The sequence below is a fragment of the Panthera leo genome, chromosome C2, assembly GCF_018350215.1.
Source record: "Panthera leo isolate Ple1 chromosome C2, P.leo_Ple1_pat1.1, whole genome shotgun sequence".
NCBI classification, from domain to species: Eukaryota; Metazoa; Chordata; class Mammalia; order Carnivora; family Felidae; genus Panthera; species Panthera leo.
This window is the reverse complement of record NC_056687.1, coordinates 35,109,081-35,122,500: the sequence shown is the minus strand read 5'-3', so window position 1 is coordinate 35,122,500 and position 13,420 is coordinate 35,109,081.

Sequence of the window (13,420 nt, the reverse complement as noted above, 5' to 3'; positions counted from 1 at the left end):
TTGAAAGCCTCCAAATCATCTTCAGCTCATCCTCTTCTTTATGTCATGGAGACCAAATTATTAACCACATGTGCCTTATTCGACAACTAAAATCTCCCTTGAATCTGAATGATCACTTTCACATAATTATTGCAAAACACAACTGCCTCTAGATTTTCTCCCTTCTCCCAAAGGACCACCTGTGCTCTCTCAATAAACAGAGCTGGTTTTGTCACCTCTACTTAAAAAAGAAGACAATAAAGAAAGAAGAAGAGAAAAAACAAATTTGGCTGGAAAAAAATGCATACACATAAACACACACACACACACACACACACACACACACACACACACACACACATACACACACAGTTTCTAGTATCCATTCCCCATTCTATAAAAATGCATTTAGGATCTTTTACAATATAAGTCTGATTTCTAACTTAAAATTATATAACTCTTTGATTCTAGTTCTTTATAGATTCTCAGAGCTCTTTGACATGCACACTCAGCTTTAGTAAAACAAGACTGCTTACTATTCTCTGATTTTCTTGTTAGTGTAATGAAAAGACCTTTTTCTTCCCTCTTCTCCTTCTGGTCACATTGATTCATTCCTGCAGGCCTAGTTCACTTTCATGTCCTCAAGAATTCTTCTTGACCATTGCTCAGTCCTAATCTTTCTTTTGTTGGACGCCAAATTGTAATACATATGCGTGCATAAATTGTCTAAAATATATACATTTCTCTATGAAGACAGAAATTGCATTTTTCTCAACTTATATCTCCCCAGAGGTTCTAGCACAGGTATGTGGGCCATAATGATTAGTACTCAAAATATGTTTAGAGGCCAATAATTAAGGATATAATCTTAATAGTTCTAAAATAGAAAGCAATTACTGCTAATAGTGACCTCAGCCTATTATGAAGAATTGTTAAAGCTTGAGATTTGAATCTGTCTGCAAGCTCACAAATGAGCCTGCCTCTGTTTCATGGGTAGTGGAAAGAGACCCACCCCACACTCCTGAATCAGAGACTAAGTACTTGATTACTCATATCAATAGCAGTAGTCACATCGTCAGTATCAGCCTCAGTTGTCCAAACTGCAATAGCTACACTGAGGGCCAGGTGATGATGCACATGAAGTGGATTATGTTAAAGGCAAGGAATTCTAAATTTATGGAATTCCAATCTTTTATTATGAACAGAGAGCTTGCCCAAATTTTGTCCTGAAGAGATTATCTTTATTACTCTGTCAGGAAATAAATCTGCTCTCTGCCTTAGAGGGAGATAGGGCTTCTGTATTTCAAGGCTATTTACAAACATCCTTGGAAAGTTTATCCAGAGCAAAGGTAGTCAGCGGCTCTGCTCACAAGATACGCAGAAGAACAAGAAACCAGTTGAGAATTGTCTCCCACCACCTACTTATATCCATAACATTTTGATGCATGCATAAAGGGCAATTACAAATGCAGGAAACTGGAGCAATCTTTGGAGTACAAGATTGGAACTATCATTCAGTCACTCATTTATTCAATTAATATTTATTGGATGTCCCTATGGACCAGACCCTGATCAAAGTTGTGGTGATACAGCAGTGAACAAAACAGTGATTCAAACTTTTTGAAATTTACATTCTACAAAGAGAGGACTAGAAAGTAAATATATAAGACATATGTGTATATTAGATGGTGGTATAATTTGTGAGGATAAAAATAGGGTAAAGGAATACAAAGGAACAAATAGATACTTATTTAAATTGGATGGTTAGTGGGGAACTCTCTGATTAATCTTTTAGGGGAAGCATTTTTACTTAAAAGGACTGAGATTCAAGGCCCAGGAGAGTGTGCTTGGAATGTTTAAGGAATATTACAGAGGCCAGTGCACCTGCATACAGTGAAAAATAGAGTCCGGAAGTAATAAAAGGTGATATTAAGAAGTTGGTGTTGGGGAGATCATGCAAGGCCTTATAGATCATTGAAGGACTATGGAATTTATTACGATATGGGAAGCCATTGGAAGGTTTTGAGCAGAAAACTAAAAATGATCAGACGTTAATTTGTAAAGGATTGTATTGAAACTAGACTATATGAGAGGACTGGAAGCTAGGAAATCAGGAGTTGACTGCAGTAGTCCAGATAAGACATGATGGTGTTTGGATTAGTGTGTTTATGGTATATGGGCTGAGTTGTTGGATTTGAAATATATATTGAAAATTGATCTGGCAAGATTTTCTCAGTTTGGATGAGAGAAAAAGGAGAGTCAGCTTGATTCCCAAATCTCTAGTCAATTATAAGCAGGAGGTTACTGCATAATCACCCATTTTAATCATATTCTTATATTCGGCCACTACATATTTCTGAAGGTATAGTTTTTCAATATTATCTGGTCATATTCAGTTTTTTAATTAAATTTTCAGAGATCATCAAAGTACCTAGAAAGCTCAGATCAAGCTTTGTTAAATGTAGGATGTCCTAGATTCTAATTTCCAGGTTGAAATGTACAAATATTTCAGCCCAAGTATTATCATAGGCACTTTTTGCAGCCATTAAACGTATGGTTCTTTGACAAATACTTTTGTAAGACACAATTTGTCAAATAAATTATCTTTATCAATAATTTTTTGTATATTTTACCAATTTCAGAGGCTAAAAATCATTGGATTTATCAACTTAATCTCATTTTTATATAGAGCATATGTTGATCGTAACAAAATAGAAACCATCAAAATATTTTTCCATCAAGCAGATATCTTGTAAAGCAAAGTCACAGAATTTCAAGGGATCAAATAATTCTGAAATTATAGTAAGCCCTGAGCAAAGAATATATATACTGTCACACTGAAAGTGGCTTTCCTTTTAAAAAATCAGCTTTCCACACATTATTGCTCAGTTATTCTGTGTATGAATAAAAATTTTTCTTTGATAGTCACAGCTTCTTTTTCATTGGTAGATACTACTTCTGTGTCAGTTCAATGCCTTTGAAAAGTGGAAGCCAAGGGGTGCCTGGGTGGCTCAGTCAGTTAAATGTCCAACTCCAGCTCAGGTCATGATCTTGAGGTTCACGAGTTTGAGCCCTGCATCGGGCTCTGTGCTGACAGGTCAGAGACTGGACTCTGCTGAGGATTCTGTGTCTCCCTGTCTCTCTGCTTCTCCCCCTCTTGTGCTCTCTCTCTCTCTCTCTCTCTCAAAATAAATTAACATTAAAAAAAAAAACTTTAAAAGAAAGAAAGAAAAATAGAAGCCAAGATAAGATTGATGAGCAAGAAAATTATGGAGGGATCCTTGGCAAAGGACACTGGACAGAGGACAAGAGAAAGCAGGGAGAGCCTTTGGACTGTAATATATATCTGACACTTGTGAATAGAAAGTGTGAAGGCAGCAGGACCGGGTAGAAAGTATTTCAATCTGCACTTCAGTCCAGTTCTGAGAGTCTCATCCAGGCCAATGGGGAGTCACTGAGCAAAGATTGTCCAACAGTTGTCCTGCATTGAACAGGCATTATGTGGCCCTGGTACCACCACCATGCTCAGACAATGGATGGAAGCAGTTGGAAGAAGCATGGCTCTGTCAGGAATGTCACCGTGGATCTGGGGAAGCTTAGATTAAACTACATTCCTTACACCACATTTTCTTGAAGGGATTGCTGAGCAATGTACCTCATAGCTGCCATGACCTCTGATTGGAATTAACACTCATATCCTTTTTGTAACATCAGGGTACATTGAGATAAATCCTTCATTACTTATTTCTCTTCCAGTGCTGTCTTCTGCTAATGGAGTCAACTAAGTAACAGTTATAGCTTCAGTTGAATATGAACCAAGAAAACTTGGCATCATCAATTAACAAAAATAACTTAGAACCACATCCCTGGACTAAATGAAATTTGCTTCACAGAGTGATGAGTAAACACAACTTCTTCAGCTGCATGTGTTAAATCGTCATCTTCAGGCACATTCTTCTAAAATAACTGATTTTTGTAGCCGAAATTTTTATTTCTTAAACAGATTTGTGTCTTCTGATTCTCATGTGGCCACTGTGCTCCTTATATTGGATCATAAATTTTGAGATATATTTTGCGCACATTACTTTTTCATCATCAAAGATTCCTTACTCTCACAGTGTAAAAATTCACTTTCATTTCTCTTATTACTTACTGATGGCAAATAGGTTTATTACAATATAAAAAGCATTAGAAAACATTAAAATTAATAGTTGTAGATTTATTCCTCAGCAGTAAGTGTAAGCGGATATCTTTCTATATAACATGACTGCTTAGCTTTTATTTTTCATACATATTTCATGTGCACCTAACCTGGCATTTACCAAATTTTCCAGTGATCCCACTCACTGTTGGCCTTGGGACTTTTTGCATGTGCAGTCCCAGGTATGGTTCATACGAACTAGCTGGTACACAAGCAGCCAGGGGGCCTGCAGAAGCATCCATTTCTCTCCACACTGCCACAAACCAGACCAAGTTAGCGATCCCTACTTGTCCCATGTAAGCACATTTCCTTCAGTTCAAGTGCTTGCAAGAGGCTGTCTTGAAAGAAAGAGTTTAGTTCAGTAGAGTAAATATAGTCAGGAAAAGAGAGAGTTACTTTTTCAGATTAAATCATGTGTTGGAAAGAGAATTCTGCTCATTGCATACAAATATCACAAACTACTAAGTGATATTATGCCCAAGGCTACAAGGTCCTGGGGAAGGTCTCACAAACCTATCTCAGGTTATTTTTTTTTAATTTGAAATTTTGTTTTAAACTTTATTTATTTTTGAGAGAGAGAGATCAAGCAGGGGACGAAGAGAGAGAGAGGGAGACACAGAATCAGAAGCAGTCTCCAGTCTCTGAGCTGGACCCTGACGTGGGGCTCGAGCTAATGAACCATAAGATCATGACCTGAGCTGAAGTTAGATGCTTAACTGACTGAGCCATCCAGGTGCCCCTCAGATTATTGTAATGCAATAGTTAAAACTAGTAACACATTGTTTAAAAATGAACAATTCAGGAAAAATCCTAGTAAAGAGAGTACAATGAGACAACAAACATAGCCAAAGATGCTCTCTGGAAAACTGAGGCATACAGTCACTCTAGAAGCCACTATTACTTTCTGGACACGAAATTGATGTATTCTCTAGTAATTGTGGATGACTTTGATCACTACCCATAGGAAAGGGGGAATTAAGCAAGATAAACAATGCTGACAAGCTCTGAACTGAAACTTTTAGTCTGGAAAGAAAAGGGAAAGTCAGTCAGAAAATCCTAACAATTGAAAGACATTTAAAAATGAGTGGTGTATTGGGACGCCTGGGTGGCTCAGTTGGTTAAGCATCCTACTTTAGATCAGGTAATGATCTTGCAGTTCGTAGGTTTGAGCCCTACATCAGGCTCTGTGCTGACCCACTCAGAGCCTGGAACCGGCTTCCAGTTCTGTGTCTCCCTCTCTCTCTGCCCCTCCCCTGCTCATTCTCTCCCTCCCCCCCCCCAAAATAAATAAACATTAAAAAAAAAATTTTAAAAAATGAGTGTCGTGTTGAGGTGTGTCAGGTGGGTGAGGTTTGGGCCAAGCATCCCTGGATTTTAATTCTTCTCCTCTTCCAAGGACCCTGGGGAAAGTGAATTTTCCTCCCCAACTTCAAAGTCTTTTACATAACATGAGATAATAATGACAACAGTAAGGCCATTGCAATCTGTAAGTAGATAATTCTCCTGACACTAATTTGTAGCTGTAGATAATATTAGAGTGTATAAGTACAATTTGATAATCTGTAGTATTAGAAGTTGTTGAATACAATCAGAAAGCTTGGCATTTAGGGAGTTTTGGACCATTTTAGATTTAGATATTGCTATTTCCCTTTCTCTGATAAAAAAAAAAGCAAGTGCAGGCAGAAAGAAGTTATTAGTATCATTAAGGAGTATGATAAAATCGAATCTAGCATAACTGCCCTTGAGAAATCTTAGGCAAAACTAATAGACAAATTTCTTTCATTCAGTAAATCTTCTTCAGTATAAGTTTGAGATCATCCGATCACTGTGAAGGAATGCTATCCTTGTAAAAATTCAGCATCTTCTAGTGGGTAGTAATAATTTTGCAGAGTCCTATAACAAAATCTACTTTAGCAAGACTTCCTCAGGATAATACAATGCAATATCATATGGGTCATTCAGTTTGAATAATAATTTCTCAACTGATATCCTCTGCAGCCCGCCTTTCACATAACAATGTATCTTTCGTCCAGCCTTGTGCTCCACTGGCTTTCAAATGTCTTGCACTACTGCCTCCCTGAATTTAGCTGTTGTATCTCTAGTGTAGGTAATTCACAGAGGACATGACTTTCTGCATAATATTACTCCTTTAAACCAACTCACACACAACTTTGCTCCCTGGGTTCTCATCAAGCAAGTCTGTTTTGTTGCCATTAGCATGTTCATGTTAAAACTCTACAGGAGTAGAACAAGAGTAATAGCTACATTTACTTAGAACTCCATGTGTGCCACTGCCTTAAATGCTGACCTTCTTCATCTCACTATTTTGAACACATTTTACTAAGTGAATTGACACTTAACAAGGGGAAGTAATTTGGAAGATATTATAGATCAGTGAACTGTGAAACCCGGATCACAGGAATCCAGGTCTGATTTCAAATCTTGGACTCTCAACACCAGACCAGCTGCTGGTCAGACATCCTTATTTTTTGGTGACTGGTCGGACATCCAAAGGAAATACTTTCTTAAAGTACTAGAAAAAAATAAACCATTCGATTTAATTAAAGGCAGCGATCCAAAAAAAATGTTTTTAAATAAAAAATAAGAGGCGTCTGGGGAGCTCAGTTGGTTAAGCATCCAACTTTTGATTTCAGCTCAGGTCATGATCTCATGGTTTGGGAGTCTGAGTTCCCATGTGTGGCTTTGCCCTGACAGTGCAGAGACTGCTTGGGATTCCATCTCTATCCTTCTCTATGCCCATTACTCACTCACTCTCTCTCTCAAACATAGATAAACTTAATAAAGAGTAAAAAAGTAAATAAACAAAAATAGTGATCCATACTCTTGTGAGAAACAGATTATATCACTGTAAAAAACCAGATTGAGATTTTAGATATCTGAAGGTTGCCTAGAACTCTGCCACTGACCAACTAGGATGAATTATCTAATTTCTCTAAAAACAAGTTTCCACCACTGTAAAGTTGAAATGGTTTCTAAACTTAGAAATGTTCAGAAGTCCTTCTACCATTTAAATGTTATTAAAGGGCTATGTGTAGTATCGCATAGCACAAGACACACATTGTAGCTGTGAGCACCTGTTCAGCCTGATGTCACTCCACACCGTGTCCTTTCACTTGTGGCACCTCATTTAAACTTCACAACAGTGAAGGGAGACCACAGTGGAATTTGTATTTTGTGATTGAGAACATTAGGCAACCTGCTCAATGTCAGACCACTAGCTCAGAGTACAGACATGTGTTTGAAACTAAGTCCCCAAAGGATATGCTATTTCCACTGTGGCACAGAAACATTGGAAATATGGAACTTCAAAATTCATAAGTACAGTGCCTAAGTGCTGTGTCTTAGGACTGGCCATTATAGAAATTGCACGAGACTTGGAAGGCAGAAGTGAAGCAGTCACCATGTTGATATTTAAGGGTTGGTGTCAATGCTTTCTCAACACTTCTTTTCATTGTTGTTTTCCACGGGAGTCTTTTTTTAGCTTCCTTTTTCCTAATTATGCCTCCCATCCTCTTGAAATTAAATGTCAAGGAAAAAGACTTTGTCCAGTTGTGTTAAGTATTGAAGGACAAGAGACTATTGTAATAAGTTTTCCACTCCACCCCTAAACGAATCTTTGTTGCCTTGGAGAGGACTGTCATACCCATTTTATCATACCCATTAATACAGGGTCAAGTAATGCTGCTGCTTCTGAACATTGCCATCAGTGCAAGCTCATCCTGTTTGTCCTGGGCTGGCAGAATCTGTCAGTTCTTGCTACATTTCCTCTGCCACCCTCTGCAAGCCCTGGGCCATGTATGATGATAAAGAGCACTAGCATAGTTTGCACATCTTCCAGTCGGCAGGAGGTGAGAGAGAGGCACACAGGTTCCACGTCATCCTTTTGCATGTCAGTCTCTTCTCCCAAATTCTAGTCTGTTACCCAAGGATCAACTCCACTTCATATCCATCTTTTCTTTCCTGCACTGGCCCTATTGACTTCTTCAACACAAGAAGCAGAAAAGCCTGAATTGGACGGCTTTACCAGTGCCCCCTGCAACTGAGTAAGGACAAATAGCTATAATAAGTTTCTTACTAAATATGACTCATAGTTGTTCTTTCTGCTAATGGGACCCTACTTAAAAGAGGAGATATCTTTTAATTTATCAACTTAAATGTATTAATACAAATATGCATATATATTATCCGTTCTCCTTTTTTCATTACCTGTTCCAAGTTCTTTTAAAATTAAGTTACCAAGAAGAATGAATAAATAGAAAAAAAGAAAAAAATGTCTACCTATACACAGCCTCACTTTATTCTTCATGCTATTATTTACTTCTTCATCCAGTATTTAATGCGTGGTTCCAGTGTCATGAACACATTCAAAATGAACTAGAGAAGGAACATTCTTTGATACACGTGTTCTTTCTAATTACAGCACCATTTGTCATCAGTGTTTATAAAATTACTCTTTCATCTCTCAGTTTATCTTTTACATAAAAGTATTTTAAATTAAATGGATCTCAATTTGCATTACTTCCCATTGAATAATAATGTAAATTCTTTTCTGATTTGTTTTTTCTTCCTTAGACTCTTGGGATCCAACAGTTGGATGAGACATTCATTTATCCCAGGATTTAACTGTTTCCTTTAAATCACTCATGATATTCAAGATGACCCAATAATTATATTAAAACAATTTTTAAAAACAGAAAAAAACCTAGGCATTTCCTAGGAAGATTTTTTTAAAGTAAGATACAAGATTACATGGGTTAGACAAAGAAAATATTTTCAGATTTGTATGAAGAATTAGTTTCACATGGAGAAAAACTGAGTAAGTCTGTCTACATGACAATTCAGAGTCTCAGGAATCTCTGTTCAGAGACCACTGATTGAAAAAATGTATAATATAGGGGCTCCTGGGTGGCTCAGTGTATTAAGTGTCCAACTCTTGATTTCAGCTCAGATCATGATCTCACAGTTATGAATTTGAGCCTGTGTTGGGCTCTGCACTGAGCGTGGAGCCTGCTTAGGATTCTCTCTCTTCCTTTCTCTCTGACCCTCCCCAGCTCACGTGCATATGCATGTGAGCTCTCCCTCTCTCAAAATAAATAAACATTTAAAAAAATAAAAATGTATAAGAAAATATAAGAGGGGATATGCTTTTTATACAGTTTGTGTTTTCATACAGTTTGAATGTGTAATCAGAAATTCAAATAACTTAACTGCATTTATTTAAATATCTAATCATTGCAATAAATACATCTGTGTTTATTGCAAACCCCAGAAATATTCAAACTCCTATGGAGCTACTATGAGTTATTTTCTTTAATACATTGTTTAAAATTGGTGAAAAACATTGAGGATATCCTTCAAAATATTGTACATGTGAGAATATATATAAATGTATATATATGTATATATATGTATACACACACATACATATGTACACATACATATATAAATGTATAATAGATGTTTTAAAAATTTTCAATATGGTTTAATTTTATCCTAGTGCAAGTTCTGAAAATTCACTAAAATGTTCTTATTTCTCTGACTCTTAATTTAATTTTAAAACACATTATGTCAAAAGAATTGTGTTTTTAGAAAATTGGTCATTAAGAAAAATTTCTTCCCATTCCTAATTATGGCACCATTCCTCCAATAAGTGATCTTTAGAGCATTTAACTTCAGATCTGGCTCCTAATAACATGTAAAATGTGTTTACTTGGATTACTGCCCCTTTGATGGTATGATATTTTACTCACTGTGACAGAAAAAATATTAAGATATTTAGGGGACCATGTTAGCCCACAGACATTTATTCCTCAAAAAATATATAAATAAATAAAAAGCATTTGTTGTTGTTATTGCTACTTAGCTCATTAAAAGACAGTCAATGAATATAGTCTTGAATGGAAATCCATTTGTAGAGGAAAAAAAATCTCTTTAGAGAACCATTTGGGATCATGCTATAAGCAATTAAAGTTCAAATGTCAAATCATCTTCAATTTGTTTAAAATAAACATTAACAATTACACTATTTTTCTCTATAACTCTACCATAAAACTACATTCCACTACAAGACTGAATCTTTGCATTCTCTCCTTAATTATCTTAACTGTAGTTATTTGATTCTTTCCCAATATTCAATTTGAGCAAATTAAACATTTCAAATACTTTTTCACCATAATGTCTTATAGATGGAAATTAAATCAGAGAGTATATTAAAAAATTGAAAATGTGCTAAACCCTACATATTCTCCACCAGTGCCACAGAGCAGATTAATACAAAGTAGAATTTAGAGAGTTTCAGGGAGTTTTAAAGCAGATACTCCCAGAGAATAGCTTCTCAGAGAGTATCCACATTTTGTGCACAACCTTAGGAAACAGCTGATGCTTTTCCATATGACCAAGAGTGGCTTATTGTGACAATGAAAACCCAAAGTGTATGGAGAGACAAAAAGATCCAAGATTATATACAGTGTGGGTCACGGAACTAGAGAACAGATAGAAATGCGACTGTACACACACACACACACACACACACACACACACACACATACACACACAATCATATGAGTTTTCATTAAGTTTTGTTTTGTTTTATTCAGTTTAAAAGATTATTAATAAATGTACATATAGAATAACAAGATCTAGCACATGATTCCAATTGTGCATTTAGTCAGTCTAATGGCAAAATCAACCAATAACTTGACTCTCATATCACTTTTAATGCTTTTTCACTTAAGAGGAGGCAGGTGCACCAATCACTGTGTCTGTATAACAAATTAACTAAAAATGCAATGGCAGAGAACAACTTTCTGTGATCATGAATTCTTAGGAATTCAGACAGGACATGAAGGGATGTCTTTGTTCCACACTGCCTGGGTCCTCACCAGGAAGAATGAAAAGCTGGGGACAGAAGTAATCTTGAGGTCTGTCCACTCGTGTTTGGTAGATTATGGTGGCTGTTGGCTGGGGGCCTTCATGCTGCTCTGTGATTTTTCCTCATGGGCTAGCTTGGGCTTCCTCACAGCACTGATGATTGGCTTCCAAGGCAAGTTTCTCAGGGGAGAATCATGTGGGTCTCTATTCTTTTTATTACCTAGATTCACAAGTCACATGATAATACTCTTTCAGTATTCTATTGGTCAGAGAAATCATAATTCTTCACCTAGATGCAAGGTGAGAAAATACAGACCTCAAGTGTCAGTGAGAGAAATAGCAAATCACCTTGTAAGAAGAGGTGGGATGGGAGATGACAATGCAGTTATATAAAAAAATATAACATGCCAGGGCTCCTGGGTGCCTGGGTGAGTCAGTCGGTTAAACCTACAACCTTGGCTCAGATCATGATCTCACGGTTGTGGTTCTATCCCCATGTCAGGCTTTATGGTGTCAGCTCAGAGCCCACTTTGGATCCTCTGTCCCCTTCTCTCTCTCCCTCTCCCCCACTCATGCTCTCTCTCTCTCAAAAAAAAAAAAAAAATCTCTCTCTCTCTCTCTCTCTCTCTCTCTACACACACACACACACACACACACACACACACACACCACAAAAGGCAAAAAGTGCAATATAAAGCCTAATACTGGAATTTATCCTTCATTTGATGTGTCCCCAAACCTTACATCTTTTTCATTTCTGTTCACTACATTTTTTTAAACAGCAAAATGATTCATTCATGTATTTTTTTTATTATGACATAACTTGGTTTGACTCCCTTTTGCTAAAGAACTATAATTCTAACCCACTAAAGAAGGGTAAATTCTAGTTTAAGACTTCATGATATGCAATATTTATGATTGTGTGAGTCAGAAGTACTCTGTGACAGTGGCAAAGCTGTGGTCAAATAACGTGCTTTACAAAGGTATTCATTTTTTGAGATCTTACAGATTTTAGTGAGAGTGAAATGCTTTACGACTCTAATTTGTCAGGATAAATACCATTTGTGATAGAGAACACAGAATGGAGGGAGCCTTGGGCCGAGGGATAGCTTTGATGCTTTTGAAAAATTATAAAGCCATTTTTATTGCCTTTTCTCTTTGTAAAAGTTCTCACCTTCTTGATATTTTTGCTTACACAGCACCTTCTTTGGGGCATAAGCATCACTGAGATATCTGGAGATTTTTATATATCATGCAAAAGACAGGTTGAAAGATAATGGGGTGTTTTGTAACATTGGCAATGACACATATCCAGTGTGCTCTTCGCAAAGGAACTCTTTTTGGAACCTGGGGCCCAGCCACATGTAGCAATCTCCTACTCAGCTGTTTCTGAGAAACCACCTGCTTGCCTGCCTGGAAACCAGTGAGGGGAATCGGGAGGTGGAGGCCCGATGACAGCTCAAAGTATTGTAGAATATGTAGGAGTGGATTGGATTGCAAACAGAGAGAGTATCAAGAGGAGAGATAAGGGTTTAAGGGCATATACTTAGGCAATTCGTACATTTAGGGAGGTGGAAAAAGAGAAACTACAAGTATAAATTGTGTATATTTAATTAGACTGTCTCATGGCCTAAGGTGCTACTTGGCTCATAATAGAACTGCTTGGCTCTAAAGTAACTATGTGTATAATTAAAAACAAACACAAAAACACAAAGTGCAAGTTTTGTGTGATTATCTCTCCTCTTCATATTTATGTCAGGAAGGAAAACAAAAAATAAATGAGAAAAATCACTTTTTACTATCTTGATTCCTGACCTGATTGGCTAATCTTACTGTTTTCCCACAAACGTCTCTAAGCCAATAAACCGATAAAATATATTCATGCCTGACTTCTTAAGTGATTAAGGTATAAAACAAATATATTTCAGATATACTGTAAATAATTAATTTTAAAGGAAACTTTAAAAAGAGAGTTTTACTTTAAATTCTAATCGTCCTTCGCTAAACATCCTTGGTTTAGAAGAAGCAGACAGATGGAAGAAATAATCAAAACTCTCCTTAAATCTCATGATTCTTCTGCTGTTTATAGAGCCTCACCTAAACAACAATAAAAAAGGAACTCTGAACATTAGTTGTCAAAAAAAAATTAAATGAAAAAGCATGAAAGGGCCACCGCTTCAACAATGTCAGCTTTCTCTTGTGATGGCAGGCCACTTAAATCACCAAAAGACAGTAGCAGTAGGAGAATCCCTGGTGTTCAGGTTTCTTTCTGAAAAGAGAAATATGGTCCGCTTGACTCTAACAGCTGTCAAGCATTTTGTCACTAGTCTCTGAAGCATCCAGTATAGT